The sequence below is a fragment of the Eleutherodactylus coqui genome, chromosome 7 (genome assembly GCF_035609145.1).
Source record: "Eleutherodactylus coqui strain aEleCoq1 chromosome 7, aEleCoq1.hap1, whole genome shotgun sequence".
NCBI classification, from domain to species: Eukaryota; Metazoa; Chordata; class Amphibia; order Anura; family Eleutherodactylidae; genus Eleutherodactylus; species Eleutherodactylus coqui.
The window spans coordinates 175,408,688-175,435,939 of NC_089843.1; the positions used below are offsets into that span (position 1 = coordinate 175,408,688).

The 27,252-nt window shown below is 44.4% G+C and overlaps 1 protein-coding gene across 1 annotated transcript in view; it reads right to left on the reverse strand.

The window, feature by feature from the left end:
* Positions 1 to 27,252, reverse strand: part of GRID2 (glutamate ionotropic receptor delta type subunit 2) — a 1,221,843-nt gene that overhangs the window by 17,411 nt on the left and 1,177,180 nt on the right. The window lies entirely within an intron of this gene.

The following is a 27,252-nucleotide window of genomic DNA, read 5'->3' on the forward strand; positions in this document are numbered from 1 at the left end:
TTAGGGCCACAAGGCTCACTCAAATAATTTTTCAGAACAATTTTTATAAGTTTCAATGCGCTTAAAAGCGTTGGAACTTTAACTTGAACCAATTTTTCGTTACACTGGGCTGCCTCCAGGCCTAGTTACCACTTAAGCCACATTAACCAAAGCGATTCACCTGCCATCTTGGTTGGGCATGGCCAATTTTTACTGAGGTACATTAGTACTGTTGGTACACCAATTTTTTGGGGCCCTCACCTACAGTGTAATCATAGTAATTTCTATGTTCTTCGCCTGCACTCATGGTACAGAAAGGTGTGTGGGGTTGGCCTACAGTTTAGCTACATAAATGTAACTTGTGCCTTGGCTATACTAAGGCTACTGAAATGGAACGAAGACTGCGCTCCCACTATACTGCTGCTTCAGAATTGTTAATGGGGCCTGTCCTGAGTGCTACTATTGCTTCCATGGAACGAAGACTGCGCTCCCGCTATACTGCTGCTTCAGAATTGTTAATGGGGCCTGTCCTGAGTGCTACTATTGCTTACATGGAACGAAGACTGCGCTCCCGCTATACTGCTGCTTCAGAATTGTTAATGGGGCCTGTCCTGAGTGCTACTATTGCTTACATGGAACGAAGACTGCGCTCCCGCTATACTGCTGCTTCAGAATTGTTAATGGGGCCTGTCCTGAGTGCTACTATTGCTGACATGGAACGGACACGTGGAGAGGACACGTAGTGCCTCAAAAACATCCCCCTCCAACAGGGAAAACATTGTTGGCAAATGCCTTTGCATTGGTTCGTCTGGTGGCAGTCCAAGAATTTCACCTTTACCGACACAACAAGAGAGCCCCCACACCATCCCCCCGCCACGGCCCACTTAATCCTGGCCACATTCCGAAAACCAACAAAATACAACCGTGCTACTAGGTCCGCAGTCACCACCACATTACCACCAACGCGGTTACTGTTAAGGTGCATATAACCACGGACACGTGGAGAGGACACGTAGTGCCTCAAAAACATCCCCCTCCAACAGGGAAAACATTGTTGGCAAATGCCTTTGCATTGGTTCGTCTGGTGGCAGTCCAAGAATTTCACCTTTACCGACACAACAAGAGAGCCCCCACACCATCCCCCCGCCACGGCCCACTTAATCCTGGCCACATTCCGAAAACCAACAAAATACAACCGTGCTACTAGGTCCGCAGTCACCACCACATTACCACCAACGCGGTTACTGTTAAGGTGCATATAACCAGTCTGACTGGGGCATGCAGACACCTTGACAGAATGAATAGTGTGTGGCACATAGCTTCCCCATTGCTATGCCCACGTGTGCAGCTCCTGATGGCGGTGGCACAGGATTCTATTTCTCATTGCTTCTGTACAGCATTGTGGGCTATCGCCCCGCCCCTATTAAAGAGGGTCGCTGCCTAGCCGTGCCAACCCTCTGCAGTGTGTGCCTGCGGTTTCTCCTCATGGCAGACGCACTTCTAAATAGACATGAGTGTGGCGTGGCATGAGGGCAGCTGAAGGCTGCGCAGGGACACTTTGGTGTGCGCTGTGGGGGGGAGGGGGGGCGGTTGGGCAGCATGTAACCCAGGAGAAGTGGCAGCGGAGTGTCATCCAGGCAGTGATTGTGCTTTGTTGTAGCTAGTGTGGTGCTTGGCAAAGGTATGCCATGCTAATGAGGGCTTTTCAGAAGTAAAAGTTGTTGGGAGGGGGGGGGGGCACTCTTGCCGGTATTGTGGCTTAATAGTGGGACCTGTGAACTTGAGATGCAGCCCAACATGTAGCCCCTCGCCTGCCCTATCCGTTTCTGTGTCATTCCCATCACTTTGTTGAATTGCCCAGATTTTCACACATGAAAACCTTAGCGAGCATCGGCGAAATACAAAAATGCTCTGGTCGCCCATTGACTTCAATGGGGTTCGTTGTTCGAAACGAACCCTCGAGCATCGCGGGAAGTTCGTTCCGAATAACGAACACCCGAACATTTTGGTGTTCGCTCATCTCTATTCGCTACTGATATCTGGAATGGTGCATTTCTTGTATGTTTGGATAGGCTGGCCCTTTATCACTTGTGTAAAATATTAGCTCAGTGGAAAAGGTGCTGGGACCCTGCTGCTTTTATGAAAGAAGAACAGTGGCTATTGTAGAATAGAATAAAGTCATTTAGTGGCACAGACACGGGAATAAGCTATTATAAAGTACAATAAAACCAATAGCCCAGTGCAACAGGGAAGCCCAAGCTTCACCCATTCAAGTTTAATGGATATTCTCAAGAAATAAAGATAAGCTAGGGGAAATGAATACCTAAAGTCTACAGTAGAAATAAGATTCTAAAACTGAATAGCTGAACATAATTCAAGAATATCCTTTTCCTGTATATTATCATGATTTAGCCATATGCATGTTCATTTTTTTGAATTATAAAATTGCTTGAAATGGTTAATGCCAGCACGGGTGGTGATGATACCCAAAGTAAATTGGTAAAATACAATTTTTTTAAAGGCAGTTGTCTCATGAAGGCAACTTCAGTCTAAACTGGGGACTATATATAATAAGAGAGGCGTCAGGCAGCAGATTTGGTGCGGTTGTATTTTATGCATTCATAGGAATACACTGACAATAATGCCTCCTCAGCACACAAGATGGCGACGTTTCGACTCTAAAGAATGAGTCTTTGTCAAACTGGGGACTACACTTTATGTAGCGGAATGGAGGACCATGTAGTCACAGTTTCCCCCAGTAAGTCATATATTTTACTATTGAATCACTTTAGTTTACAATACAAAATGTGACATTACTTTTAATTGTTCTCAGCAAGAGAAAACAAGCAATCTTGTAGAGATGATACCTGTTAATGGCTAACAAAAATACATGATGTTACAGTAAGCTTTCGGGTGCTGATGAAGGGTCGATAGAAGAACCCGAAAGCTCGCTATAACATCATGTATTTTTGTTAGCCATTAAACGGTATCATATCTACAAGATTACTTGGTTCCTCTTACTGAGAACATCACACCTTGCTCTACTGTCTAACAAGGTACCAAACCTTTTTTTTCATATTACTTTTAATTGCATTACATATAAGTTAAGTAACCAACCAACAAAATAAAGTGCATATTCTCATATAAACTATTCCTTATTAAAGGGGTTGTCTCGTGAAATCAAGTGGGGTTCAGCACTTCTGTATGGCCATATTAATGCATTTTGTAATATACATCGTGCATTAATTATGAGCCATACAGAAGTTATTCACTTACCTGCTCCGTTGCTAGCGTGCCCGTCGCCATGGATCCGTCTAAATTCGCTGTCTTCTGGCGTTTTTAGACGTGCTTGCGCAGTCCGGTCTTCTCCCTGGTGAATGGGGCCACTCGTGCCGGAGAGCTGGTCCTCGTAGCTCCGCCCCGTCACGTGTGCCGATTCCAGCCAATCAGGAGGCTGGAATCGGCAATGGACCGCACAGAGCCCACGGTGCACCATGGGAGAAGACCTGCGGTGCATTGTGGGTGAAGATCCCGGCGGCCATCTTGGTAAAGGAAGAAAGAAGTCGCCGCAGCGCGGGGATTCGGGTAAGTAATAAACTTTTTTTTTTTTAACCCATCCATTGGGTTTGTCTCGCGCCGAACGGGGGGGCCTATTGAATAAAAAAAAAACCCATTTCGGCGTGAGACAACCCCTTTAATAAGGGATAGGCAAAAGCCCAGTGACCAGTAGTCTGTACAAGGTATATTCTTTTTTTGATCAGTCTTGATATTTTGGATGGGTAGAATCCTATGTGTAGGGCTAAATTTCTGTTATCTGGCTGCTATGTATTTAGATAAATATTTAGTGGCCAATAATATATGCAAAGCCTATAGCATACAACACTGTGCAAACGTTTTAGGCAGGTGTGATAAGAATTTTTCAAAGTAAGAATGCTTTCAAAAATAGAAGTGGTAATAATTTATTTTTGTCAATCAACAAAATGCAAAGTGGATGAACAAAAGAGAAATTTTAAATCAAATGAATATCCTTTGCCTTCCAAACAGTATCAATTCTTCTAGGTAAACTTGCACAAAGTCAGGGATTTTGAAGGATTATAGTCGGGTGTATGGTTAACCAATTATACCAAACATATGATAATGATCACCATTTTCATATGTAAGTTGAAATACAGTCATTAAATGAAACAGAAACATCTATGTTGGAGGATTAAAACTAGGTGAGGTAAAGTCAAACTATGCTCTAAAGGCGAGGTTGTGGAAAACAGTTTCATGTCACAAGTTATACACTTTAGTGAAGTGATCTTCATAGAAGAATTGCATCCGAAAAGCTATATTTTTGATGTAGAAACAAGGCCAAGTGATTTCAACTATGCAAAAAACAAAGCAACTGAGGTGAAGTATCTGGCAGCAGGTACTGTAGCCTGATGAGTTAAAATATTTGGCTGTAACAGAAGGCAGTTTGTTCACCGAAGGGTTGGAGAGCGCTACAATATTGAGTGTCTGCAGGCAACAGTGAAGCATGCTGAGGTTCCTTGCATGTAGGGGTCTGCATTGCAGCAAATGGAGTTCAGGATTAATGGTGTCCTCAATGCTGGAAATCCAATCAGATAATTATCCATCATGTCATTAAAAACTATCGTCAGTGTAAAGAAGAACAAGGAATCCTGGAAGTGATGATTTGGCTCCCATAGAGCACTGATTTCAATATTATCTGGTCTATCTGGGATAAGATGAAAATACAGAAGGATTTGAGCAAGTCTACATCCACAGAAGATCTGGTGTTAGTTCTCCAAGATGTTTGGAACAACCCTAAATTCCAAATTCCTTCAAAAATTGTGTGCAAGTGTACCAAGAAGAATTGATTTTTTTTAAGGTAAAGGGTGGTCCCAACAAATATTGATTTGATTTAGATTTCTCTTCTGTTCATTCACTTTTCATTTTGTTAATTGACAGAATTAAACTATTAACACTTCTATTTTTGAAATCATTCTTACTTTGAAGAATTTTTTCCACACCTGCCTAAAACATTTGCACCATGTTGTATGCTGTGGGCTTTGCATATTTCATTGGCCGCTAAATATTTATCGTGGTCTGATTAGACACTGGGTTTTCCCACCAGAGGCTGTAAAAGTGCTTACCCTGTTGCCCTAAAAAGGGCTCTCAGAGGCTACTTGTGTGTAGGTCACCTCCTGTTGGGAGATCATTGACTGCTATTCATGCCTCTATGACACACTCAAAGAAAATTTGCCCAGTTAACAGACTTTGAGTAGGGGGACATCATTGGAATGAGAAAAGCAGGATGGTCATTTTGACAAATTGCTTCTAGGGTGTTCTGATCTATTAGAAGGTGTAGAGAGCAGTGGTTATGTGAAAGCATTCACACATGGTGAGCAGGCTCTGGACAGTCCACCAGTAGAGGATCAGCTCAGCGATCAGCTCAGAAATCATGGGACAAGTGTTGGCATGGCTTCCAACAGGCTAATGCCGCCCAACAAAAATCAAGGGTTACCTAGGAATGCCTCCGCCAGGTTGCCACACTTCCTGGCCTGCTCATTCAGCAGATTTATCACTGATTAAGCATTTATGGAACCTGCTGGGATGCCAACTTTGGCGATCTATCAGTGTGTAGGATCTAGAGGCCAAGTTGCAACATCCATGGGCAAATGTGACGCAGGATATCATATGGAGCCTATATACCTCCATATCTGACTGTATCTCATCATGTATCCAGACTAGAGGTGGCCAAACAGGGTACTAGAGCCCTTTTTGAATTGTATAGTTTATCCTTTTGCTCTAATATTGTAATCACTAATTTATAGGAAATCAATAAATATATTATGTAAAAAGCAGATAAAAGCAGCAAAGATGGAGACAGACAGACTTATTGCCAAGGAGAGTAAAACTACCCCTAAACTGTTCTTAAGCTATATAAATAGTAAAAAGATTACTACTAAAAGTGTTGTCCCTTTAATAAATAATATAGGAAAAATTGTAGAGACTGATGAGGAGAAAGCAAATCTATTCAATAGTTTTTTCTCCAGTGTATTCACAGAGGAAAATGAAATGTCAAATGAGATGCAGAGTGATAAATAAACTCTCCACTAAATGTCACCAGTTTGAAGGCCCATTTACACGCAAACATGATCTTTCAAATAACTGAAAGATTGAAAGATTTTGTGATCTATATGTATAAAGTGTTAATGGCCATTAACACTTCATCATCTTCATTTGCATGTAAAAGGGTCTCCAAGAGCTGTTTGCAGAACCCAGCATGTCAATAATCACATGACAAGCTGTGCAAACAGCTGCATTTTTCTGCTCGCTGCTGCCGGAAGATTACAATGTAATCTGCTGGCTCCCATAGAGATAACAGCGTGCGGTCTACTGAGAGGTAAATCTGTTTGCTTTACCTCTCAGTAGCTGAACGATGGATTTTAAGTTCTACTTAAATCATCGTTCAAACAAAAAGTGCACAATGCCTGTGTTTACATGTAATGATTATCACATTATTTTTGTCCGTTTGAATGAATTTTGAGCGATAATCATTGCATGTAAATGGGCCTTAATCCAGGGAGAAATGAGTCATCTTAAAAAGATTAAAATAGACAAATCTCCGGGTTCTGATGGCATACCCCCTCAGGCTTTAGGGGAATGAAATAATGTGATAGACAGACCCTTGTTTCTTATATTTATGGACTCAATGGTGATGGGTCTGTTCCACTGGATTGGCGCATAGCCAATGTAATGCTGATATTTAAAAAAGGGTCAAAAAGTGAACCTAGAAACTACAGGCTGATAAGTCTTACTTCCATTGTGGGTAAAATGTTTAAAGGGTTTATAAGGGATGCTATCCTGTAGTACCTCAAGGAAAATAGCTGTATAACTCTGTATCAGCATGGGTTTATGAGAGATCACTCCTGTCAAACCAATCTGATCAGCTTCTATAAAGAGGTAGGTTCTACACTGGACTAGGAAGAGTCATTGAATCTTGTGTATTTGGACTTTTATAGTTAGAGTGTTTGATACTGTGCCGCAGAAAAGGTTGGTATATAAAATGAGAATGCTTCATCTGGGCGAGAATGTATGTAATTAAGTGAGTAACTGGCTCAGTGATAGGAAGCAGATAGTGGCTATAAATGGTACATACTCTGATTGGGTCACTATTATTAGTGGGGTACCACAGGGGTCGGTTTTGGACCCTATTCTTTTTAATATATTTATTAATGACCTCGTAGAAGGGTTGAACAGTAAAATAGCAATATTTGCAGATGATACAAAACTATGTAAAAATTAACACAAGAAAGGACACAAGGGGGTTGCAAGAAGATCTAGATAAGTTGGGGGCTTAGGCGGAAAACTGGCAAATGAGGCTTAAATGTAAGGGAAATACACGTCACCAGTACACACTAAATGGGAAACCACTGAGTAACACTGACATGGAAAAGGACTTAGGGATTTTAGTTGACTGTAAGCTTAGCTGAAGCAACTAGTATCAGGCAGCTGCTGCCAATGCAAATAGGATCATGGGGTTTATCAAAAGAGGTCTAGGGGTGCATGATGAGAATACTGTTTTTCCTCTTTATAAGTCACTGGGCAGACCACATATGGAATATTGTGGACAGTTTTGGGCACAGGTACTCAAAAAGGGCATATCAAAACTCGAGTGGGTACAAATGTAGGCAACTGAAGTAACAAATGGAATGGGCAGACTACAATACCCAGAGACATAAAAAGCAGGTTGTTGCGGCACTTCCACAATAGGAGAAATAAGTATACTCACTAGAGCTGTGACCGGGCGTTAGATGCAAAGCTGCGTTCGGACGTAGACCTCACATCCAATATACTTGCTTCAAATAAATAGTAAACCAGCAGCATCAGGGGTGTCAGTAAGATAAGTAGAAAATCTTCATGGATACTAAAATCCCATCTTTAATTCATCTTGCATAGTAAAATACTTTACTATGCAAGATGAATTAAAGATGGGATTTTAGTATCCATGAAGATTTTCTACTTATCTTACTGACACCCCTGATGCTGCTGGTTTACAATACCCAGAGAGATTATCACAATTGGGGATATTTAGTTTAGAAAAAATATTGCTGAGGGGTGACCTAATAACTATGTATAAATATATCCCATGACAATACAGAGATCTTTCCCATTATCTATTTATACCCAGGACTGTGCCATTAACAAGGGGGCGACCTCTATGTCTAGAGGAAAGAAGGTTTCTACATCGACATAGAAGGGGGTTCTTTACTGTAAGAGCAGGGAGACTGTGGAACTCTCTGCCTGAGGTCATTGCAAATTTGATAAAAGAGTTTAAAAGGGTTCTGGATGCCTTTCTGGAGTGATACATTATGTGTCATTATCATGGGGAACTTCAGAGGGGTTGTTGATCCAAGGATTATTCTGATTGCCAGATTAGAGTCAGGAAGAAATTTGTTTCCCTGAGGCCTCAGTCAGACGGGCGTTTTTTCGCGCGTTTTGCGCATGCGATTCGCGCATATATAGAACCAATAGTTCGCTATGATATCGGTCACATGTCCGCTTTTGCGAAAAATTATAGGACACGACGATTCGCAAATCGCGCCTATCTGCATTCGCCGTTTTATGTGCGCACCAAAATCATTTTTTCGCCGGTCAGACGAAGTTTCATGCGCATTTTGATGCGCACGGCGATTTTTCTCCGGTCAGACAGGCGTTTTGCAGCGACGATAACGCGGGTAGGTGCAGATTTTTCCCGAGATTTTTCGCCTCCGGTCACGCGATTTGCGCATGCGCATCCGACATGCGATGCGCAAAACGCGCGAAAAAACGCCCGTCTGACTGAGGCCTGAAATGGGAAAAGTTGGCTTTTATCTCATAGTTTTTTTTGCCTTCCTCTGATCAACATAGGGATGGGGCGTGGGGTAATAGGCTGAACTGGATGTGTCCTTTCCAGACTTACATAATATGTTACATGATCATTACATTCTCACATATACAGTTTAAATAAAATAAAAATAAGAAATCTTGGTATTTGTATAGCGCCAATTTATTCCACAGCACTTTCAGGTAATTATTACTTATTACCCCCCCACCAAACTGGGTTCTCATTTTACCGACCTCGGAAGGATGGAAGGCTGAGTCAACCTTGAGCCGCAGGGATCGAACTTGCAACCTTCAGGTCGCAGGCGAGAGCTTACACTCTGCGCCACACATTTCATTCGTTTCTGACAACTCCTTTTGTTGCATTATTTTCCTTGTCAATAACGTTATATAATCTCCATGTAGAGTTATCAATTGGCAATATTTGGTGAGTAATTAAATATTATTACACACAAGAGAATGCCATGCTTCTATTGAATCTTCCAGTGACATTTTGATGAAGACAGAAGTCTAAATGTCATAAAAAGCTACTTGCCCTCTATTGATCTAATTTGTTCAAAGGTAGCATAGAATGAGAAGTGAACTAATGTGAGTTGAGATATGACACTAATTGTCATATCCCTATTGAGTTGCTTTTAAAGAGGCCTCAACAGTGAATGCGTGCTGTGAAGCAAGTGAAATGAGTGCGATGCATCTGTACAATCAAAAGAGGCAAGTAAGATGAGAAAAAAATAATGGCAGCATTGACCACAGTGCCTGGATTGGAGTCAATGGAAACCTGACATGCTAGTAAATGAGACAAAATGCTGCATGGTAATCTACCTGCAATTGACACTAGTGATAGAGAGCTTTCAGACAACCAGGTCCTCCTTATGAAGGTACTTAGACATAAGCTTGAATGCCAGTGACACTGTGTATATAACTTATCATCAACCTTATAGAAATATCTTCTAAGTTGTCTTAAGTTAGCAATATACATAAAAGTTGCCTGAAACCTCCTTTTGCAGTATTGGTGAATGATTTAATATGGATGAGAAGGCCCAAGTGCCTGCAATGGGAGAGAAGGATTGGATATGTTGGACTTCAACATCCCTGATCTTTTGTTCTCCCATAAGATAATCTCTCGCTGAAGTTAACATGTACCCTTGGCTGATCCAAAAATTTTTCGCCAATGGCTTCTAATATTAATATGAACCCTAGTCCTATTTATGCAAATGGTAAAGTTCCCTGGTGCAAGCACTGAGTCATGACTGACTCCTAAGGGGATGTCACATCGTGACATTTTCTTGGCAGACTGTATTTACCATTGCCTTCCGCAGACATCTTTCTGGGGAAGGCAGCACCAAATGAGTACCAAGCAAACTGGGTACTCATTTTACAGACCTCGGAAGAATGGAAGGCTACCTGAAGGCAAACGATGAGCTGGCTACCTCATGGGAACTAAGTGGGGGATTGAACCATCTTGCTGAGAGCTTAGCCTTAACACTCTGTGCCACATGGGTCTCTTATAGAGATGAGCGAACACCAAAATGTTCGGGTGTTCGTTATTCGTAACGAACTTCCCGTGATGCTCGAGGGTTCGTTTCGAACAACGAACCCCATTGAAGTCAATGGGCGACCAGAACATTTTTGTATTTTGCCGATGCTCGCTAAGGTTTTCATGTGTGAAAATCTGGGCAATTCAGGAAAGTGATGGGAATGACACAGTGACGGATAGGGCAGGCGAGGGGCTACATGTTGGGCTGCATCCTAAGTTCACAGGTCCCACTATTAAGCCACAATAGCGGCAAGAGTGGGCCCCCCCCCCCTCCCAACAACTTTTACTTCTGAAAAGCGCTCATTAGCATGGCATACCTTTGCTAAGCACCACACTACCTCCAACAAAGCACAATCACTGCCTGCATGACACTCCACTGCCACTTCTCCTGAGTTACATGCTGCCCAACCGCACCCCCTCCCCCCCACAGCGCACACCAAAGTGTCCCTGCGCAGCCTTCAGCTGCCCTCATGCCACACCACGCTCATGTCTATTTAGAATTGCGTCTGCCATGACGAGGGACCGCAGGCATACACTGCAGAGGTTGGCACGGCTAGGCAGCGACCCTCTTTAAAAGTGGCGGAGCGATAGCCCACAATGCTGTACAGAAGCAATGAGAAATAGAATCCTGTGCCACCGCCATCTGGAGCTGCACACGTGGGCATAGCAATGGGGAACCTATGTGCCACACACTATTCATTCTGTCAAGGTGTCTGCATGCCCCAGTCAGACCGGGCTTTTTAATTCATAGACACAGGCAGGTACAACTCCCTATTGTGAAGTCCCTGTCGACCCACAGCATGGGTGGCTCCCTGGAACCCACCGGCGGTACACAAAAATATCCCATTGCATTGCCCAACACAGCTGAGGTAACGTCAGCTGTAATGCAGGTGGGCTAAAAATTAATTTGATTACACTGTAGGCGAGGGCCCACACAAATTGCTGTATCAACAGTACTAATGTACATCCCAAAAATTGGCCATGGCCAGCCAAGAGGGCAGGTGAAACCCATTAATCGCTTTGGTTAATGTGGCTTAAGTGGTAACTAGGCCTGGAGGCAGCCCAGTGTAACGAAAAATTGGTTCAAGTTAAAGTTCCAATGCTTTTAAGCGCATTGAAACTTATAAAAATTGTTCTGAAAAATTATTTGAGTGAGCCTTGTGGCCCTAAGAAAAATTGCCCGTTCAGCGTGATTACGTGAGGTTTCAGGAGGTGGAGCAGGAGGAGGAGGAGGAGGAATATTAGACACAGATTGATGAAGCAGAAATGTCCCCGTTTTGGATGGTGAGAGAGAACGTAGCTTCCATCCGCGGGTGCAGCCTACGTATTGCTTACGTATCGCTGCTGTCCGCTGGTGGAGAACAGAAGTCTGGGGAAATCCAGCCTTTGTTCATCTTGATGAGTGTTAGCCTGTCGGCACTGTCGGTTGACAAGCGGCTACGCTTATCTGTGATGATTCCCCCAGCCGCACTAAACACCCTCTCCGACAACACGCTAGCCGCAGGACAAGCAAGCACCTCAAGGGCATACAGGGCTAGTTCAGGCCACGTGTCCAGCTTCGACACCCAGTAGTTGTAGGGGGCAGAGGCGTCACCAAGGATGGTCGTGCGATCCGCTACGTACTCCCTCACCATCCTTTTGCAGTGCTCCCGCCGACTCAGCCGTGACTGGGGAGCGGTGACACAGTCTTGGTGGGGAGCCATAAAGCTGGCCAGGCCCTTAAAGACTGTTGCACTGCCTGGGATGTACATGCTGCTCGATCTACGCACATCCCCTGCAACATGGCCCTCGGAACTGCGCCTTCTGCCACTAGCGCTGTCGGCTGGGAATTTTACCATCAGCTTGTCCGCAAGGGTCCTGTGGTATAGCAACACTCTCGAACCCCTTTCCTCTTCGGGAATCAGAGTGGGCAGGTTCTCCTTATACCGTGGATCGAGCAGTGTGTACACCCAGTAATCCGTCGTGGCCAGAATGCGTGCAACGCGAGGGTCACGAGAAAGGCATCCTAACATGAAGTCAGCCATGTGTGCCAGGGTACCTGTACGCAACACATGGCTGTCTTCACTAGGAAGATCACTTTCAGGATCCTCCTCCTCCTCCTCCTCCTCCTCAGGCCATACACGCTGAAAGGATGACAGGCAATCAGCCGGTGTACCGTCAGCAGCGGGCCAAGCTGTCTCTTCCCCCTCCTCCTCATCCTCCTCATGCTCCTCCTCCTCCTCCTGTACGCGCTGAGAAATAGACAGGAGGGTGCCCTGACTATCCAGCGGCATACTGTCTTCCCCCGCCCCCGTTTCCGAGCGCAAAGCAGCTGCCTTTATGGTTTGCAGGGAATTTCTCAAGATGCATAGCAGAGGAATGGTGACGCTAATGATTGTAGCATCGCCGCTCACCACCTGGGTAGACTCCTCAAAATTACCAAGGACATGGCAGATGTCTGCCAACCAGGCCCACTCTTCTGAAAGGAATTGAGGAGGCTGACTCCCACTGCGCCGCCCATGTTGGAGTTGGTATTCGACTATAGCTCTCCGTTGTTCATAGAGCCTGGCCAACATGTGGAGCGTAGAGTTCCACCGTGTGGGCACGTCGCACAGCAGTCGGTGCACTGGCAGCTTAAAGTGATGTTGCAGGGTGCGCAGGGTGGCAGCGTCCGTGTGGGACTTGCGGAAATGTGCGCAGAGCCGGCGCGCCTTTACGAGCAGGTCTGACAAGCGTGGGTAGCTTTTCAGAAACCGCTGAACCACCAAATTAAAGACGTGGGCCAGGCATGGCACGTGCGTGAGGCTGCCAAGCTGCAGAGCCGCCACCAGGTTACGGCCGTTGTCACACACGACCATGCCCGGTTGGAGGCTCAGCGGCGCAAGCCAGCGGTCGGTCTGCTGTGTCAGACCCTGCAGCAGTTCGTGGGCCGTGTGCCTCTTATCGCCTAAGCTGAGTAGTTTCAGCACGGCCTGCTGACGCTTGCCCACCGCTGTGCTGCCACACCGCGCGACACCGACTGCTGGCGACATGCTGCTGCTAACACATCTTGATTGTGAGACAGAGGAGGAGGAGGAGGAGGAGGAGGGTGCTTTAGTGGAGGAAGCATACACCTCCGCAGATACCAGCACCGAGCTGGGGCCCGCAATTCTGGGGGTGGGTAGGACGTGAGCGGTCCCAGGCTCTGACTCTGTCCCAGCCTCCACTAAATTCACCCAATGTGCCGTCAGGGAGATGTAGTGGCCCTGCCCGCCTGTGCTTGTCCACGTGTCCGTAGTTAAGTGGACCGTGGCAGTAACCGCGTTGGTGAGGGCGCGCACAATGTTGCGGGAGACGTGGTCGTGCAGGGCTGGGACGGCACATCGGGAAAAGTAGTGGCGACTGGGAACTGAGTAGCGCGGGGCCGCCGCCTCCATGATACTTTTGAAGGACTCCGTTTCCACAACCCTATACGGCAGCATCTCAAGGCTGATGAATTTTGCGATGCGGACGGTTAACGTTTGAGCGTGCGGGTGCGTGGCGGCGTACTTGCGCTTGCGCTCGAACACTTGCGCAAGCGACGGCTGAACGGTGCGCTGAACTACACTGCTGGATGGGGCCGAGGACAGCGGAGATGAGGGTGTGGGTGCAGGCCATGAGGCGGTAGTGCCTGTGTCCTGAGAGGGGGGTTGCATCTCAGTGGCAGGTTGGGGCACAGGGGGAGAGGCAGGGGTGCAAACCGGAGACGGTGAACGGCCTTTGTCCCACCTTGCGGGGTGCTTGGCCATCATATGTCTGCGCATGGTGGTGGTGGTGAGGCTGTTGGTGTTGGCTCCCCGGCTGAGCTTTGCGCGACAAAGGTTGCACACCACTGTTCGTCGGTCGTCAGGCGTCTCTGTGAAAAACTGCCAGACCTTAGAGCACCTCGGCCTACGCAGGGTGGCATGGCGCGAGGGGGCGCTTTGGGAAACACTTGGTGGATTATTCGGTCTGGCCCTGCCTCTACCCCTGGCCACCGCACTGCCTCTTGCAACCTGCCCTGCTGATGCCCTTGACTCCCCCTCTGAAGACCTGTCCTCCTGAGTAAGCGTTGCACACCAGGTGGGGTCAGTCACCTCATCGTCCTGCTGCTCTTCCTCCGAATCCTCTGTGCGCTGCTCCCTGGGACTTACTGCCCTTACTACTACCTCACTGCAAGACAACTGTGTCTGATCGTCATCGTCCTCCTCACCCACAGAAAGTTGTTGAGACAGTTGGCGGAAGTCCCCAGCCTCTTCCCCCGGACCCCGGGAACTTTCGAATGGTTGGGCATCAGTGACGATAAACTCCTCTGGTGGGAGAGGAACCGCTGCTGCCCAATCTAAGCAGGGGCCCGAGAACAGTTCCTGGGAGTGTTCCCGCTCCTGAGCAGGTGTCATTGTAGTGGACTGAGGAGGCTGGGAGGAAGGAGGAGCAGCAGACAGAGGATTCGGATTGGCAGCAGTGGACGGCGCAGAACTGCGGGTAGACGATAGGTTGCTCGAAGCACTTTCTGCCATCCAGGACAGGACCTGCTCACACTGCTCATTTTCTAATAACCGTCTCCCGCGTGGACCCATTAATTGGGCGATGAATGTGGGGACGCCAGAAACGTGCCTCTCTCCTAATCGCGCAGCAGACAGCTGCGACACACCTGGATCAGGAGCTTGGCCTGTGCCCACACCCTCACTTGGCCCTCCGCGTCCTCGGCCACGTCCACGTCCACGTCCTCTAGGCTTACCCCTACCCCTCAGCATGCTGTATTACCAGTGATTAGATTTCCCAGGCAGGAAATAAATTGGCGCAAGACTGCAGGCCAAATATAATTTTTGCCCTTTTTGGAAAACGAAAGGCCCCACTGCCTCTAGTGAATGAATTATCTAAGTTTAATAACTGTGCTGTGTCCCTGCTTATGTGTCACAGAACGTGAGGGTAGCAGAGTTATTATAACTCTTGGAGAGCAGGTATTTTTTTTCCCAATTAAGGAAAGCAAATGGCGAACCCAGCAGTAAAGCGTAGCTGGGTGCGTATGATTTAGCAATGTTTTTCACGCAGCTCACACGTCTACACAGGCGTAAGGACGGACACAGGCTGGACAAATAGATTTGTTTTCAGTTTTTTCCCACCAACAGGCAGCACTGCGTATATTCAATGAACCTGCGAAGTTTAATAACTGCGCTGTGTCCCTGCTTATGTGTCACAGAACGTGAGGGTAGCAGAGTTATTATAACTCTTGGAGAGCAGGTATTTTTTTTTCCCAATTAAGGAAAGCAAATGGCGAACCCAGCAGTAAAGCGTAGCTGGCTGCGTATGATTTAGCAATGTTTTTCACGCAGCTCACACGTCTACACAGGCGTAAGGACGGACACAGGCTGGACAAATAGATTTGTTTTCAGTTTTTTCCCACCAACAGGCAGCACTGCGTATATTCAATGAACCTGCGAAGTTTAATAACTGCGCTGTGTCCCTGCTTATGTGTCACAGAACGTGAGGGTAGCAGAGTTATTATAACTCTTGGAGAGCAGGTATTTTTTTTTCCCAATTAAGGAAAGCAAATGGCGAACCCAGCAGTAAAGCGTAGCTGGCTGCGTATGATTTAGCAATGTTTTTCACGCAGCTCACACGTCTACACAGGCGTAAGGACGGACACAGGCTGGACAAATAGATTTGTTTTCAGTTTTTTCCCACCAACAGGCAGCACTGCGTATATTCAATGAACCTGCGAAGTTTAATAACTGCGCTGTGTCCCTGCTTATGTGTCACAGAACGTGAGGGTAGCAGAGTTATTATAACTCTTGGAGAGCAGGTATTTTTTTTCCCAATTAAGGAAAGCAAATGGCGAACCCAGCAGTAAAGCGTAGCTGGGTGCGTATGATTTAGCAATGTTTTTCACGCAGCTCACACGTCTACACAGGCGTAAGGACGGACACAGGCTGGACAAATAGATTTGTTTTCAGTTTTTTCCCACCAACAGGCAGCACTGCGTATATTCAATGAACCTGCGAAGTTTAATAACTGCGCTGTGTCCCTGCTTATGTGTCACAGAACGTGAGGGTAGCAGAGTTATTATAACTCTTGGAGAGCAGGTATTTTTTTTCCCAATTAAGGAAAGCAAATGGCGAACCCAGCAGTAAAGCGTAGCTGGGTGCGTATGATTTAGCAATGTTTTTCACGCAGCTCACACGTCTACACAGGCGTAAGGACGGACACAGGCTGGACAAATAGATTTGTTTTCAGTTTTTTCCCACCAACAGGCAGCACTGCGTATATTCAATGAACCTGCGAAGTTTAATAACTGCGCTGTGTCCCTGCTTATGTGTCACAGAACGTGAGGGTAGCAGAGTTATTATAACTCTTGGAGAGCAGGTATTTTTTTTTCCCAATTAAGGAAAGCAAATGGCGAACCCAGCAGTAAAGCGTAGCTGGCTGCGTATGATTTAGCAATGTTTTTCACGCAGCTCACACGTCTACACAGGCGTAAGGACGGACACAGGCTGGACAAATAGATTTGTTTTCAGTTTTTTCCCACCAACAGGCAGCACTGCGTATATTCAATGAACCTGCGAAGTTTAATAACTGCGCTGTGTCCCTGCTTATGTGTCACAGAACGTGAGGGTAGCAGAGTTATTATAACTCTTGGAGAGCAGGTATTTTTTTTTCCCAATTAAGGAAAGCAAATGGCGAACCCAGCAGTAAAGCGTAGCTGGCTGCGTATGATTTAGCAATGTTTTTCACGCAGCTCACACGTCTACACAGGCGTAAGGACGGACACAGGCTGGACAAATAGATTTGTTTTCAGTTTTTTCCCACCAACAGGCAGCACTGCGTATATTCAATGAACCTGCGAAGTTTAATAACTGCGCTGTGTCCCTGCTTATGTGTCACAGAACGTGAGGGTAGCAGAGTTATTATAACTCTTGGAGAGCAGGTATTTTTTTTTCCCAATTAAGGAAAGCAAATGGCGAACCCAGCAGTAAAGCGTAGCTGGCTGCGTATGATTTAGCAATGTTTTTCACGCAGCTCACACGTCTACACAGGCGTAAGGACGGACACAGGCTGGACAAATAGATTTGTTTTCAGTTTTTTCCCACCAACAGGCAGCACTGCGTATATTCTATGAATAATAACTGTGTTGTGGCCCTGCCTATACAATTCTTTCCCTGCAGTATCAATGGAGGGTGCAATGCTCTGCAGAGGCGATTTTGAGAAGCCCAAAAAAAATGCAGCACAGCCAACAGCAGCCTGGACAGTACTGCACACGGATAAATATGGCCCTAGAAAGGACCGTTGAGGTTCTTGAAGGCTACACTCACTCCTAACACTCTCCCTGCCTATGCAGCACTTCTGTCCCTAATGCCAGGTGCAACGGTCTGCAGAGGCGATTTTGAGAAAAAAAAAAAAATCCCACTGCTAACAGCAGCCAACACACAGCTATCAGTGGCCCTAATAAGGACCTTTGGGGGGTCTTGAAGCCTACACTAACTACCAATTCTTTCCCTACAGCAGCTCCGGTATAAACAGCACTGTCCCTCATCTAACTCACACCGCATCTGAGGCGAGCCGCGGGAGGGGCCGACTTTTATATTAGGCGAACACCTGATCTCGCCAGCCACTCACAGCAGGGGGGTGGTATAGGGCTTAAACGTTGCAGGGGGAAGTTGTAATGCCTTCCCTGTCTTTCAATTGGCCAGAAAAGCGCGCTAACGTCTCAGGGAAGGAAGTGAAAGTAACCAGAACACCGCATGGTGTTCGTCACGAATAACGAACATCCCGAACACCCTAATATTCGCACGAATATCAAGCTCGGACGAACGCGTTCGCTCATCTCTAGTCTCTTACCCAAATAACAACTTCTTAACATCTCAAACATATAAATGAGAAACCTACCTGCTATGTATTGACCTATGCCAAATCTAATATAAGTTTTGATTTCCCAAAATTATATGTGTTGTCTACTGAGCATTGATTACTGCATCAAAATCTCCTATGATACCATCCGGAGAAAAACAAGCAAACAACCCTCTGGGCATTGTGAAAAGTTCAGCATATGGAATAATCCAGGCCTATCTCAAGAACGTTGGGATGTCTTTGTATATAGCTGGCAACATTTAAATGCAAGGATTCTTCTCCTGCTGTATAAGTATTATCCTACAATTGCCATATTTTTACATTTCACCTCTACTTAATATTCACACCTTTCCTCAGATTCAATGGTACTTACAGTGAAGGACGGTGGTGAATGCCTAGTAAGTTTTGGTTTTTAATAAGAAGTATAAATTGCAGTTGACTGTTGGTTTTAATATCTGTAACTTTGTAGCTGTTGGGCTATCAGCTTTGGCCTCCAGCTGTGTTGATGAGTGCTCCATTAGGCCTTGAGCTTAGCAGAAGAGATTCCTGGGCACAGATGTCTGCCTGTAAATAATAAATCCTATTATCTAGTAGCGGGGGTTGCCAATCTTCATTTCATAGATACGTTAGATAAGATATGCGGATGCTTTGTTTTTATACCTTGTTGTATTAGGTAATAATGGCCGAAGCCAAATTAAAGGTGCAAAAGTCATACTTTTCAGGGGCCCGGCTAGCAAGTAAATGTTATATATGTTGCATTCAGTAAAGATAAGTGTAAACAGTATCATTATAGAACTGCCATACCCTACACTACACCCACTTTTTATTGACAACATTATAAGGTCTATTTTTTAGACTATTTCATTAGACTGGTCATCTAGAGTAGAAGAATTGTTTTGTGTTCTTTTAACCACAACTTGATAAAGAAAATCCAACTGCTTGGAAGACAGATGTCACAAGGACACAATAGTAGCTACCAGCCTGCTATGAGTTGTGTGCTGTAGGTGAACTGTTGGCACTATGTTAATAGCTAAGCCTGAAAATGTGGCCATTTATGAAAATGTAACAACAGAATGAAATAACGTGGGATGCATAATGACTGAATGAATATGGCTTAAAACATATTATTATGGCATAAATCCATCTAAAAAGGCATTTTGGTAAAAGCAGCTTCACAATGTGAGTTTTGAGTCAAAATATACATGCGAGTAATACACTGTCAGACATTTACCTTTACAATAATCATTTGAGCTGTCTGCAAAGTCATTGCTATTTGTTAGTTGTTAATGTAACTCATGCACATAATAATCCCCTAAATAATTTATGAGATACGTGAAACATTATCAAAAAACGACAATGTTTCCAATTCTCTGTTAGTTAATCTAAAAATAATAATACATTTTAAATAGCTTATTAATACATAATAGAAATGACAGGTTTATAAAAGTTTAGTTGTAACTTTAGAAAATAAAACATGTGCAAAACCTTTTAGCAAATAGGATTTTGTCACCATTTACCACTTGTTATTTGAATAAAAAAAATAGACAAATCCGTATTTTAGAAAAATATGTATATTTTTGGACTGTATGAATGCAGATATAACACAAAAACTCAGACTCCTTGCTGCCTATACGTGTAGTCCTTGAAGACCACATTTACTTACCTTGTCCCTGTGTTTACGTGCCAAATAGTGGTTAAAATACACTATATGGTCCATATTATCTGGACAACCAAAGATCAATCGATGAGTTCATTGAAAACTGTTTCGGTCTTTGTACTCGATTTCTTGACATAATAGCCTTTAACCTTCGGAAGAGGCTTACTGTGACTTTTTGGAATGTAGTTGTGGGTTATGTGTTCGTTTAGCCACAAGAATAGTGAGGTTTGGCACTGATACTGGGAGATAAGGTCTGACTTAGTTTCAGATTAGCTAGTATTTTGTATGGTTGAGGCTAATACTTTGCATACCAGTCAAGTTCTTACATGTCCAATTTGGGGCAATGTCATGCTGGAACGAATGAGATTTATCCAAAGTGTTTCCACATAGTTGGTAGGATATAATTCTTTAGAATGTCACTGTGTGTTGTAGTATAAAGATTTTCTTATACTAGCTTCAATTAGCACTGCACATTAAACTAATGTTGTCACTTTGCATATCACAATCAAAGATTCATCTATAAGACTGGCAGATATTAAAAAATAATTCAAAATGAAGATTTTCCACTACTCTAAAACAGTGTGCTTTACATCTCTATAGCTGCTGCTTGGCCTTGAGCACAATGATCCAAGGCACATGTTCTCATGCTCAAACATTGCAAACTAATTCATGAAATTCACTCCCAAAGGATAGTTTGTGTGTCATTTTGTCACCAGAAGTATTGTAGAACTTTATAATACCAGTGCCTGCAGTTGTCCACTACCTTACTGAAAAAATGACTACTATAGTGCTATACTGAAAGTCAATAAGCTCTTCAGTATGATCCACTCAAGTACTGTCTGTAGATAGTTTGGCTTCATGCTTAATTTTTTTGCACCTGTTATCAATGGATATGGCTAAAATAGCAGAGATCGCTTCTTATTGTTAGAGTTACTGATTTTTAAGCAAGCTTGTTGTTGTTTTTTCTTTGCAACATAATAAGAAACAACAAATAATATATAATCAATATATAACCAGAAAATTAAATGAACTTTGGTATAAGACCACTAGCATAACTTTTCCTCTTGATTGAAATATATATGAGAATCTAACATTCTATGCTAAAACTCAACCACAGAAAGCAGATATATGAGTCTATATTATGATGATTACATCCAGCGGTGGATTGTCCATGGAACCTATTGGGAAAATTCCTGGTGGACCAGTTAGGTCTTGGCGCTGGTAGAGGGTAGGAAATTTTTAAAGTTATACTCACTCGTGTCACTCCTTTTGCTAGTGGCCTGGTTCATCTGATGAGTTCCAGATAGAGCAATCATGTGACACACCGGAACTCAGCAGGTGAGCAGCATGAGTACGGGCGCAGACTGCAGAGACAGGTAGTGGAAGGAGCGACACGGGGGAGCATAACTTTTTTATGGCAAATTTGCTTTGGTTGTAGTGGCCTAGAACACCATCCTGGCGCCCTCCATAAATGTCATACATGTTTGTCTTCTGTAGATGCACTGTGCAAAGCTGGTCTTGTTCTTTCCAGTGTGTTTGTTGCACAGCTGCAGCGCTTGAGAGGTTAACTTCGCTAAAAACATTGCCTGCATGTAAATGTATCAGTTTGTCATGTCATATGGATCCATCTTGTTTGCATTCTAGGAGTTCTAACACAGAGCCATATGGAAGCACCTTCAGCTTCCATGTAGGTGAATATGAAGGAAAAGGAGAGATATCCCGTAGCGACTAAAGTCTGGATGTGAGTGGAAGTGAGTCCCAAAACCCATAAGAGAGCATTCATAAGTAATTCTGTATAGAGCGATTCATTATAAATGTACTATATCATACCCCAAGTTGTTCCTGCGTGGCCGTCCAAAGGTAGGATCACAGCGTAGAAGAACGCTACAAGTTACACCCACGGGTCTCCCATGCGGGGTGTCAGAGCTAATCTTTTAAGTAAATAATTGCTGCCAGAGTGTCTGTGGAGTGACCCCTACCCCATTTCCTGCTCCGGAGAGTTCCCAATGCAGAAGCGGTACCTGACAGATTATGTGGACTGTAGGACCGGTGTCATACTGTGTATCCTCCCTGATCTCTGGTCTACTTTCTTTGTGAAGAATTGTACCTGCATTACTGTGAATAATTGTTTGCCAAAGTTTATCAAGTAAAGTTACTGGGCCCTAACCGTTCCTGGGGACCCAAAGTACTATACACAAGTGTCTGTGTTTATTCTCCGCCGTGTAGCATACTGGTGTGTGGGAATGGTGGCGTCACGCGTGATAACTACTACCCTAATCATCCCGTTTATTGGCATGCCATATCCTAGGGGTGTTAAAGGTGGCCTACAATCCAGCTCTGGCTGTGGCTACGTGTCATCCTTCTGGGAAGAGAGTCTTGTAAGTGCCGCCGTGACAAGCCAACACTTAACCCTCCCAGCTCTCCACGTTGGTCAAGTGTCCAGGGTACCCCTCTGTGGTGTTAAATGGTGAACTATGCATGCCACATAAGCTTTTCCCCTCCTATCACCTTGGTGGCTGCGTCCAGTGATATGCTGATCCCTGCCTACTTCTATCCGCCCAACTTGCTGCTGACTTGGACATATCTACAACATGGGGTCACTTTGTAATTTTTTTCCAGGGCCACTTTGATTTCCCAATCTGCCCCTGATTACATCTATGTTTATACTTGATCACTTTGAATACATGATAACAATTCATGTAAAAGCAATGTCATTGATTTGCTTGAAATTATTTGTGATAGATGTAGCTATTTAAATACAAACACTTATGATGTTAGAAAACCCTATTTGTTATGGGTTAGAAGCAAGGGGAGTGCATGAATTTAGTTAGATCCTCCTAGCTTAGCAAATTGCTTTGAACAGACCTTATTTAGTGTTTCTAGATTGGAGAAATGCTATCAGGGTTTTGCTTCTAATCCATTCGCACTTATAGTGAACATTCCTTCTAAATAATAGAAATGCTGTCCATTACAATAATTACTTTTTTCCTGCTGTCACTGCTACAATATTGTATGATGATTTACAACAAGGCAGTGCACACAGGTTGGCCAAGAACAGCTGACCCAATTAGACTGGTGAATGGGCAATATATACATACATACACTCATTGTCAAAACTCAAGCACCAGGCAGGCATGGAAGCTCTGGTATCCTGTTGTACTGCCTCCAGCTTGGATACAAGATGTGATACAGGCAGGCATGGAGGCTCTAGTACCCTGTTGTACTGCCTCTAGCTTGGATACAAGATATGATACAGGCAGGCATGGAGGCTCTAGTACCCTGTTGTACTGCCTCTAGCTTGGATACAAGATGTGATACAGGCAGGCATGGAGGCTTTAGTACCCTGTTGTACCACCTCTAGGTTGGATACAAGATGTAATACGGGCAGGCAAGGAGGATCTAGTACCCTGTTGTACAACCTCTATCTTGGATACAAGATGTGATATGATGGGCATTGAGGCTCTAGTACCCTGTTGTACCACCTCTAGCTTAGATACAAGAAATGATACGGGCCGGCATGGAGGCTCTAATACCTTGTTGGGCCGCCTCTGGCTTGGATACAAGATGTGAAACAGACAAGCATGGAAACATACAAGTTCCATATGGTATTATGCGGCAAAGCAGTCCACATTTGCTCTAACTGAGTCTTTAGATCGTGCAAACTCAAAGATTGTCAAAATTGACATCCCAGATGGTCCCACAGATGTTCTATTAGTAATAAATCTGGTGACCTGGCAGCCACAGAAGTGTGGCAATGTTGTGGAGACATTCCTGTGATACCCTTGTGTGTGCAGCCAAACATTATGTTGCTAGAAAATGCCTCCTGGAAGCCCTGATATGAGAGACAACACATATGGTTGTAAGATGTCCTGAACATATCACTGATCTGTGATCGTCCCTCATACCACTACTAGGGGTGGCCAACTGTCATATACGATGGCCCCCCAAAACCATCACACCAACAGATGGGGCAGTGTGCTACTTCACATCAAAGGCAGGATTAGGGCGCTCACCACTATGTCTCCGGACATGAACACAGCCATCGTCAGAGCCCAAACTAAACCTGCATTCGTCACTGAAGACAACCTGGTTCCACTCCATGGCAGACCAGTTTTGTTGTTCATGACACAACGGTAAATGAAGGATACGGTGGGTGCCAAAGGCTGTACACATAATGGGTGTCGTGAGATCAAATGTCCTTCAGCCAAATACCTGGAAATAGTTTCGACAGACATAGGGACTTGCAATGATGGTGCCACCTGTCTCTAAATGAACAAGGAAACAGTTGAAGCTGCTCATGCTTGTCGGATGATCAGATAATCCTCTCTACTGGTGGTCTGTTTTGAGCATCTTAAGCCTGGCCACCTTGTGTGTCCTAACACATCTACTGGTCCCATTACTTTTTAACACTTTGGTCAAAATGGCCCAAGTGGCAGGAAATTCAATATGACCACCCAGCTTCTTGCATTCCAATAAAGTACCCCCCCTCAGACTATGTTCACTGCATGAAATCTCTTCTTTGCGCCGTAAAGGCGTCTAGTGGTCAAGAAGCTTTACATAAGAGGAAGAAGAGGCCACTACATATAAGAAGTCTCTGAGAGCCTTTTTATAAGCCAAGGATGAAACCACTTTTAGGGTCTCAGGTGGAAAGATCATTCATCTAATCATGCCACAACTCTAATCCTTTTCATATCTGCCTGAGATGTAACTGCATGTTGAGCTTTGTCCCAAAACAACAACCTCTTCTAGGGCCTTGATTTTTTTTGACAAGGAAATCCGAGAGAGTGACTATATCCCTCTTGCTATACTGATACATGAGGGCAGGTAATAACACCACATCCCTCAACATGCAGATAGTTGGACTGCCAAATGGATGAGCAATCGCACAGGTGCAAGATACTGATGAACAACCAATCACACACCTTCCTTATATTGAGGAGGGTGGCTGTTTAGTGCTATTCTTGCACAAAAAAGACATATAAAGTTTGTTAGGTCACATGATATGTGTAGTGCACCATGCAGGCATACAACCTATTAATTGCGCCATATTTCAATCCAGCAGGTTACCCCTCACCTCATAGGTGAAGCGCACTGGTATCTTGCACCTGTCTGATTGCTCCTACATTTGGCAGTCTGGCTGTCTGTATGTTGAGGGATGTGGGGTTATTACCTGCCCTCTTGTATCAGTGTATCAGTAAGTGATTTTTTTTTTGTATGTTTATATTTTCGTTTTCTGTGATTTTGATTTTTTTTTTACAAAGAGTATATATATACATACACACACATAAGACAGATCCTGAATGCCTTTACAATTGTTCCACCCTGCAGTGATGGTAAGCCATTCTGCATGCATTTAGTGTGGTATTAGGACCAGGGACACATTTTGGCTCATATTGGATTGTGGGTATGGATTATCATCGAGTGGATACAGACTGCAGTGTGGCCATATGCTGCTTGCCTAGGTAGGTTTACTGGCATCTTATTTAAATGATCTTGTATGTAGAATATAATCTTTGTTGCTTGCAGCTCTGTGCTCAACAACAGTGGAAATAACCAGTTTTATGCTCCAATGGGCTGAATTATTTGTTTGTAAAAGACTTCCACAAAGCTTTGCAATTCGGTGCTACCCAAGCAATATGATATACAAATTATTTAACTGTGTTAACAATTACTTCTATGTTTGCAGCTATTTCTGGCATTTCATGCATAGATGACAGTATTGCTAAAAGGATAACATTTACTGCCTAAGCAAACAGAAAGACTGCATTACTTCATTAAAGGGGTTTACCAAATTAGCTTTTATCCCCTATGCATAAGATAAGTGGGAGAAGTCCGATTGATGGGGTCTAAGACGCCCCCAATCCAAAATCTGGGGGCCTACCCTCTTCTCATTACTGGTAGGTTGCTTCTTGCCATGACATCAGATTGAGTAGAGCAATGGCTGCGCACAAGCGGTGGCCACTCCATTTTTTTTTAACTGGGCTGACGGAAATAACTAAGTGCTATCTCTTGCAGTCCCAGTGAAAATGTCGCACATGTGCGGTCATGACTCCAATCAAACTCCTCCTCATTGAGGAAGGTTCAGCATTCCCGCAGTGAGGAGGAGGGGAAAATGTAACCGCTGTTCTTGGGATCGCTGATGGTTAGTGATGAGCGAGCATACTAACTAAGGGCAATTGTTTGAGCGAGCATTGCCCTTAGCGAGTAACTGCACGCTTGAGAGAAAAGGTTCAGCTGCCGACGCGTGTGACAGGTGAGTTGTAGCAGTGAGCAGGGGGAGCGGGGGGGGGGGGGCGGAGAGAGAGATCTCCCCTCCGTTCCTCCCCGCTCTCCCTCGCCGGCAGCCGAACCTTTCCCGATATAGCGTGATATTTAAATGGTAAAACAAAAAATAACTTTTCTCTGGTTCTTGCGCAAATACACTCCATTGCAGCAGATAAACATGCCCCAAATTAAATGGCTATTTAGCCTAATGAGTTCCAGATGTGTTGCGCATCTGTGCACTCATGGCACTCATTTCACGTGCATTTGCGCACCCCCTATTGACTTCTATGGGGTTCTTTGTTGTGCAAATGCACAAAAAGATACAGCATGTTCTATCTTTATTTGCGTGCCCGAAAGTGTGCGTGCAAAATACGCACATGTGATTTAAAAGGCTGTGCAGCCTAATTAGTTCCAGATGTGCTACTTTTCCCTTGAACTTGCATAGTGTAATGTGCAATTATGCGGGTATGGGGTGCATATTTGTGCCGCCCTCATAAACTCCTATGGGGCCTTTGGTGCGTAAATGCGAACAAAAAGAGAGTATTCTGCGGGGGGGGGGGGGGGGGGGGTTCCGCACATAGGGAATATGTGTGTAAAAACGGTAGATGAGAATCAACCCATTACAACGAATTGGTTCTATTCTCTGCGTATTGCGTGCGCAAATATGTCCATGTGAGTCCGCCCTAATGTAAATCTAATTATCTATTTACATGGCCATATTTTTTTCATGGCCATTCAAAAAAAACACAGAATGACCTATTTTCATCCGTTTTTTTGTCTCTATGTAGATATTCTCATCTGTTGGACACACATGGATCACTATTTGCCTAATAGAAAATAGAACCAATGATAGTAAATAAAGAGGCAAATACAAATGAAATAGTGATAAAATAAGTAATATTATCATCTGTAATACGTCTGCATTAGGGCTTCATCCGATGACTGCATTTGCGCACATTTGTGTATGCGTAGAATATTGGTTATAATACAACTGGTTCATTCTCATGAATGTTTTTTGTGCGCGTGCAATGTGCAGAGAATAGAACCCATTGATGTCAATGCGTTTGTTCTCATATACGTTTTTTGTGCGCGCATAAAAAACTAGGTCCTGCTCTATCAT